Here is a 6,002-nt window from a genome sequence, read left to right as displayed (position 1 = left end):
CCAACAACTCACTGGATATGTTATGCTGATCGCCAGGCTTGTCTGAAACTGCTAATACTATTAATTTACCTTTTTCAAACAGTTATTTACTGAGTAGTAATACAAAGTAATTACTTCCAGCAGCTGAAGGAAAACCCTGATCTTAGCATTTTAAGATAGAATGTTTTCTGGTCTACATCTAAATATCTTCAGAGTTCGTAGTCAGTGTTACTAGTGTTACTCTAGCACAGCCTGGCCTCTAATTATGATTACAGCAATTCAAGCACTTCTGTAATGTAAAAACACTGGAGATTTTTTTCCTTTCCAGTATATTGCTACCAATCTGCATACTAACAAATCTGGGATACCAACATACAAAACCAAGGGATAGTTTTTCTATAAGCTTAGATGAACCTGGCAGAGAATGCTTTACAGCTCTTCCCAGACAAGCACTGCTTTGACAGTGTTTAGAGATTCCACGGTTCATGTGAGGCTACATAGCTTGCTGTGCGTCTGCCAGCAGCCCTAACATAGTTTGAGGTGGAGTGCAGCTTCTCTGTTTCGCTGTGCAGGTGCCAGACAGTTTTTATTTAAGCAGACAGTGTGCTTTCTTTGTTAGAATGGCAATGTGCTTAGCTCTAAAGTACTTCAAACTAAAACTCACTGGTGCCCTTTAGGTAACAAAGGTGGTATTGTATTTTTTAATGATGTTATTTGGATGTAAGGATTTTGAACAGTCCTAAATATCAGGAACCAAACAATGTGATTCCTGGAAAAAAAAAACACTGCTTCCAGCACAAGGTTTGTCTGCCGTGGTTGTCTGTGCTTTAAAGATTAATGGAGTTGTTCTGGATATACTGGTAAGCAGTAATAATAATTTCTTAGTCTTTAATAAATTGCTTAAATATAATCAGTGAAGTATCTCAGTGTAAGCTGCATTTCTATGTAGCTTTGTATGGATTTTCTATTTGCCTTTAATACATTATTCCTATTTTGGAATAACCACCTAATGTAATTGCTTGGCTAAATTGTACCAAGTAGTACAGACAGTAATGAAAAGAGCAGATAGAAATAAGTGGACTAAGGCTCTTTATTGAAGTAAAATATGTAGAATAACAGACTATAGCAAAAGCCCTTTAAGGGCTTTCTATTTTTAAAAGATACTCTACCAGTGGTACAAGATATTTTGGACAAATAATACTAAATTATATAGGGTAAATAATGCAGTTGATTTTTACATTTTTCTGACTCTTTTACCCTTTTCTGTGCTGTCATTAGTTTTCACATGCTCTAATGTTGCTCTGGGATAAAAGAGTTTATTGCCATTTTAACATGCCCCTCACAACTTAGTTCTTTCTCTGGTGATTTTTGATGGAGAAGAATCATACACTGCGGGTACTGAGAATTTACTGGGTTATTTTTCCAGTACTTCTCCCTCAGAAAGGCAAAGGTTTCCACTTGTTTGAAGGGGAAAAGAGACCTAGATCTAAAAGGATATTTTAATAAGTTTCCTGGTCTAGTTGTCTAAATCACAAACAACCTCAGTCCTATAAAATTCTAGGATCAATCTCATAGGTTTCCACAAGTGTTTAACCTTTATTAGGATAGATTTTAATCTTTTTGTATAATGCAATGTCTCAAATAGCTAAATGACTTATTTTTCTTCGGATCTATAGTCAGGAGCAAAATAAGCTATAAGGAAAAGATCATCAGTGAAAATCAACAACACATGAGCAACATGATATGGATCATTAAAGATCATTTAGATGAGAAATGGGGCTTTCTGCATATGCTCTTTCCTCACCTAAGTGAATAATAAATACTGTATGTTTACCACTTCATATCCTAAATTTATTAATAAATGAGTTAAAATAACTCATAAAAATAATTCATAACTCATGAGTTGAACAGGAAACTTTGGTAGTGTTTTTACTTATAATGGGAAAAGAAATGCTAGAACCACTTCAGTCATCTCAAATACAACATAGACTGTGTTCCTAAAGATGGGTCAGCAGTACACTTAAAGTATTGAAAACATCCCACATTCCATATATTTATTACATTACCTGACAAATCTGAATTACACGTAATGCTTCTTTTGCAAGCTATTGAGGTGTAGCCTGTACTGATGATGTGGTGATTGTTCCTTTGCCTTGGTAATTTCTCAGTAACTGAGGTGTGCCAGTAGCACACCTTGACTATCACAAAAAGGAGGATCCCCAAAGCACTGGGGTTAGATTCAATCTATCTACATTCCCCAACCCAAGGGTTATATTTTGCAATTTTCAGAAGGGACAAAAATGTAGAAAGGGACGTCATAATTAAGTTTGCTGTTACATTAGGGTATACGCAGATGAAAATAACCACAACACGGAAACTAAGCTAGGAGAGCTCAACTTGCTCACCTGTGGAGGCATCATAATGAATGAACCAGTGCCTGAAGTTTTACTGTTTGTGGCAGAGGATTTAATTGACGTGTTGCATGTGATGATGCTATATAATATATGTAATAATATAATATATGCTATAAAACTTCGCTATTTTTGATGGATTTGCAGTTTTACTGTCAGGCTACAATAATCCAAGAGGCTTTAAAACAAATTTTGGGAGGGAAAAAAAAGGTAATAATATTGATATAAATTGAAGATGAGATAAAATGCAGTTCAGGTTTACTAAAGGGAGATCAGGAGTGTACTTCAATGACAGCATCACTTTTATGGATAGAAACCTGGTGGATCCAGCTGATTTTCTTCCCAGTAAAGGACTTGAAAATGTACTTGTGAAATGATTAGTTGAAATGGGAAATAGCACAAAAATGTAAGTTAGATAAAGAATTGGCTAAAAGAAGAATGGCAATAATGCTGTCCTGAAAAGGACACTGTGAGACCAGAGAGAGTTTTCAACTGGAGTTCTTTAAACACACATTTGGTGCAATCATATTTAATAAAGGCAGTGGCACAAACATGAGAATGGGCCGATGACAAAAAGCTGAGAGGCCTTTCTCACAAAGAGCCATAACAAGACCATCATTCCTATAAAACAGGTAACCTAGCAGGCTGGAGTAATAGAAGTGAAATTAAATTTAATTCAAAATACAAGTGTATGTCCTTAGGGATTAATAATGAGATTTTCTTGTACAATAATTAATCCAGAGGAAGTGATTGGTAAAGCTCCAGGGTGGTAATTGGTGACAGTGTGCAAAAAACACAGAAAGTAAACTGAACAACCATTCTTACTAGGAGAGATAATATTGTTAATAAACAATACTTATTGGAAGAAAGACTAAGTGGCATATGGTTACAAGCCATGCATAGATTCCTCTATTCCTCTGTTGTTTTAAAAAGATGGGTAGTGGGCCTCTAGGGCACAAGACAGGCCAAAAATAAGGGACTATTTATATATATATTTACTTATAGGAATAAACTTCCTTTATTTCCTTACAAATGAAAGTGGGTAAAATTGCATAGTTTTTATGTCTATAGGAACTTCTGATCACTCAGACCTTCTTAAATTTTAACCTAGTCCTTCAGTCTTCACCTCGATAAAGCTCATATAAAATACTTATGGGCTTTTCTAGCAAACAGAATGTTCTGCTTATTCCTGAAAAATGCCTCCTTCTGGGCATAATTGTGCTCACAATAAGATTTTCAGGAAATGTACAGGGAATGATATCGAGGCCCTCATTCTTTGTAACCTATTTAGAAATACAGATTTATATTCATATATTGCACTTACAACAGAAGTAAAAATATTTAATGTCTGACATTTATGCCTAAAAACCTAGTAGGCATGTGTAGAATATCACTCTGAAATTAAAGTATTCATATTAAGTTGGTTACCGTTTCTGTTTTATGCTGTAGATCATATTTCATACGTGCAAACAGGGTCAGTCTGACCACGGCTTTAGTTGAGAGTTCAGGGCCAGCACAGCCTTGACTAATCAAGTGCAAAAGTCTCCTTTAGGGTTTTAAAGTGTAGAATCAGAATTTATATCTGAACTGAACCAGTGATCACAGACATATGTATAACAGCTGATTTACCTAGCAAGCATTTGATGAGATGCAGGTCATAATGTATCATAGGAAAAGCAGAAAGAGAGTACTTCCTAAGGAAAGAAAATAGTTTCAGGGACCTTATCAGGACATAAGTCCAATACACATCATGCTCCTGCAGATGATCTCTTCCATCTTGTTCTACTGGCAAGACCTGCCACAGGACAGTGTTGGAGTCTCATCCTGGTGGCAGTGCACAACATCTCTTGGAGCTGGAATAGAGCTCTCACATGCCTGCCTGCTGAGTGGGTCTCAATAAAAAAATTAGCCCTCGGTAAATTTAGGCAGGAGATCTCAATACATCTCAATAGCACTGGCATAGACAAAAGGATTTCTTGCTTAAAGAAGCCTGAGGATAGACTGGGAAAATGTAGAGGAAGGTTGGAAATTTGGCACACCATCAAAAAAGGAACATACGTTATTAGAAACCTCACTGTGTTCCATAGGTATCCTGCTGGGAGATGCAATACAACACCCTTCTACATTTCTCTCGGTTGAAACACTGTATAAGTGTTGTATAAAAAACACACATTTTCTTCCTGGAGTAAGCTGCAAAAGCATCATTAAAATGATAGAAGTGCATGACCACACAGTGCTAGCAGATCTCAGTCATGAATAAATGAAGTTTGGGAAGCCTGTTGGAGTGCAGAACTGGAAGCTGCAAGCCTGTCCTACAGGAATCACTCAGGGAAGGCAGAGTCTATGTACATACATCCAATTAGCCTTCTTGCTCTCTGGCTGGAATTCACTGTATGGGCTTTAAATTGCACTGTTTTTAGTGCTGTACTGCAAGGCTCGATCTTTAAGCTTTTGCATCTGAGAACAAACCCCTTCTTTGTAAACTTGATCTTGTATTGTGTAGAGAGATTAACCTAATCCTTACAGGGGCTCCCCAGCCATCAGAGTGTAACAAGAACTAACTATAGGGTTTACTACAGACAAAGTATTAAGTGTGGAGAAAGTAAGAAAAATCTGAATGGGCTTTGAATATTTTCCTTAAGGAAACTAGGAAGTAATTAATTTTCTATAGGTAAGTGGCAGTTTTCCTAGTATTGAGGTTTGCAGAATTCATGTTTACAAGAATAAGATTGTAACAAACATTTCCATAAGCAGGAATGTCCTGAATGAACTTTCCCAGTAATTCTTACTCCCAGGATGAACTGCACACATCGCAGTTTTCTTCCCACTGAAAATCCTGCTCTAAAATGCCACCTGTTTTCGTTTAATTTATAGTAATGTAATAACCTGTAATCTCCATTCAAATTTTGTTGAAATAAGTTCTAAAAATACCTAAATACCAGTCAGACAGAAGGACAAGTGCTTGTTCAAGAAGCATAAATACATTATTTGCTCACAAACTGGCAATGTGATTTTTTGAGATTATCCATCCTATTTTCTGTGTCAGTTTCAGGTAGACATATATTTCTATATATTAACACACTACATTTTTCACATCCTAAAGTTTTACTTCAAAATCTGACATGTTCACACACTTGAATGCATTGCTCAACATCAGCATGTGAGCATAAATTTTAATGCTTTTTTCACACTAAGTTGGCAGTCAGGCCCTACTCCTCTTAACCACACACATTTGATGACTTCCAGACTACCAGCGATGAGGACTACTGGTTTGTTCTGAATCCTGTTCTCCCACTACCTCACATTCTTCTCTCTAGATGTTAAAATAAGAATAACGCCTTATAGAGTAACAGCGGGTTAAAGGTTGGAAACAAGGATTAAGAAACAGAGCTGGCTTTGGTAAGCAAAGAAAAAAAACAACAACAAAAAAACAGCAAAACAAAACAGGGCTGTTCATCCAGAAGATAGAAAACTGAAGTATCTTAATGGTGTGTAAAACTGTGTGGAGAAATAAATATGGATGCTTGCATTTTTCCTCACAGTGCACACAGCTCATAATTAAACATTCTGTGCAAGATGGCAAAGGAATAAAAGTGATTGTTTTTATCCCAT

The sequence above is a fragment of the Coturnix japonica genome, chromosome 5 (genome assembly GCF_054131305.1).
Source record: "Coturnix japonica strain WE chromosome 5, WE-NBRP24, whole genome shotgun sequence".
Lineage (NCBI taxonomy): Eukaryota > Metazoa > Chordata > Aves > Galliformes > Phasianidae > Coturnix > Coturnix japonica.
Note: the sequence above shows the minus strand (reverse complement) of the source record.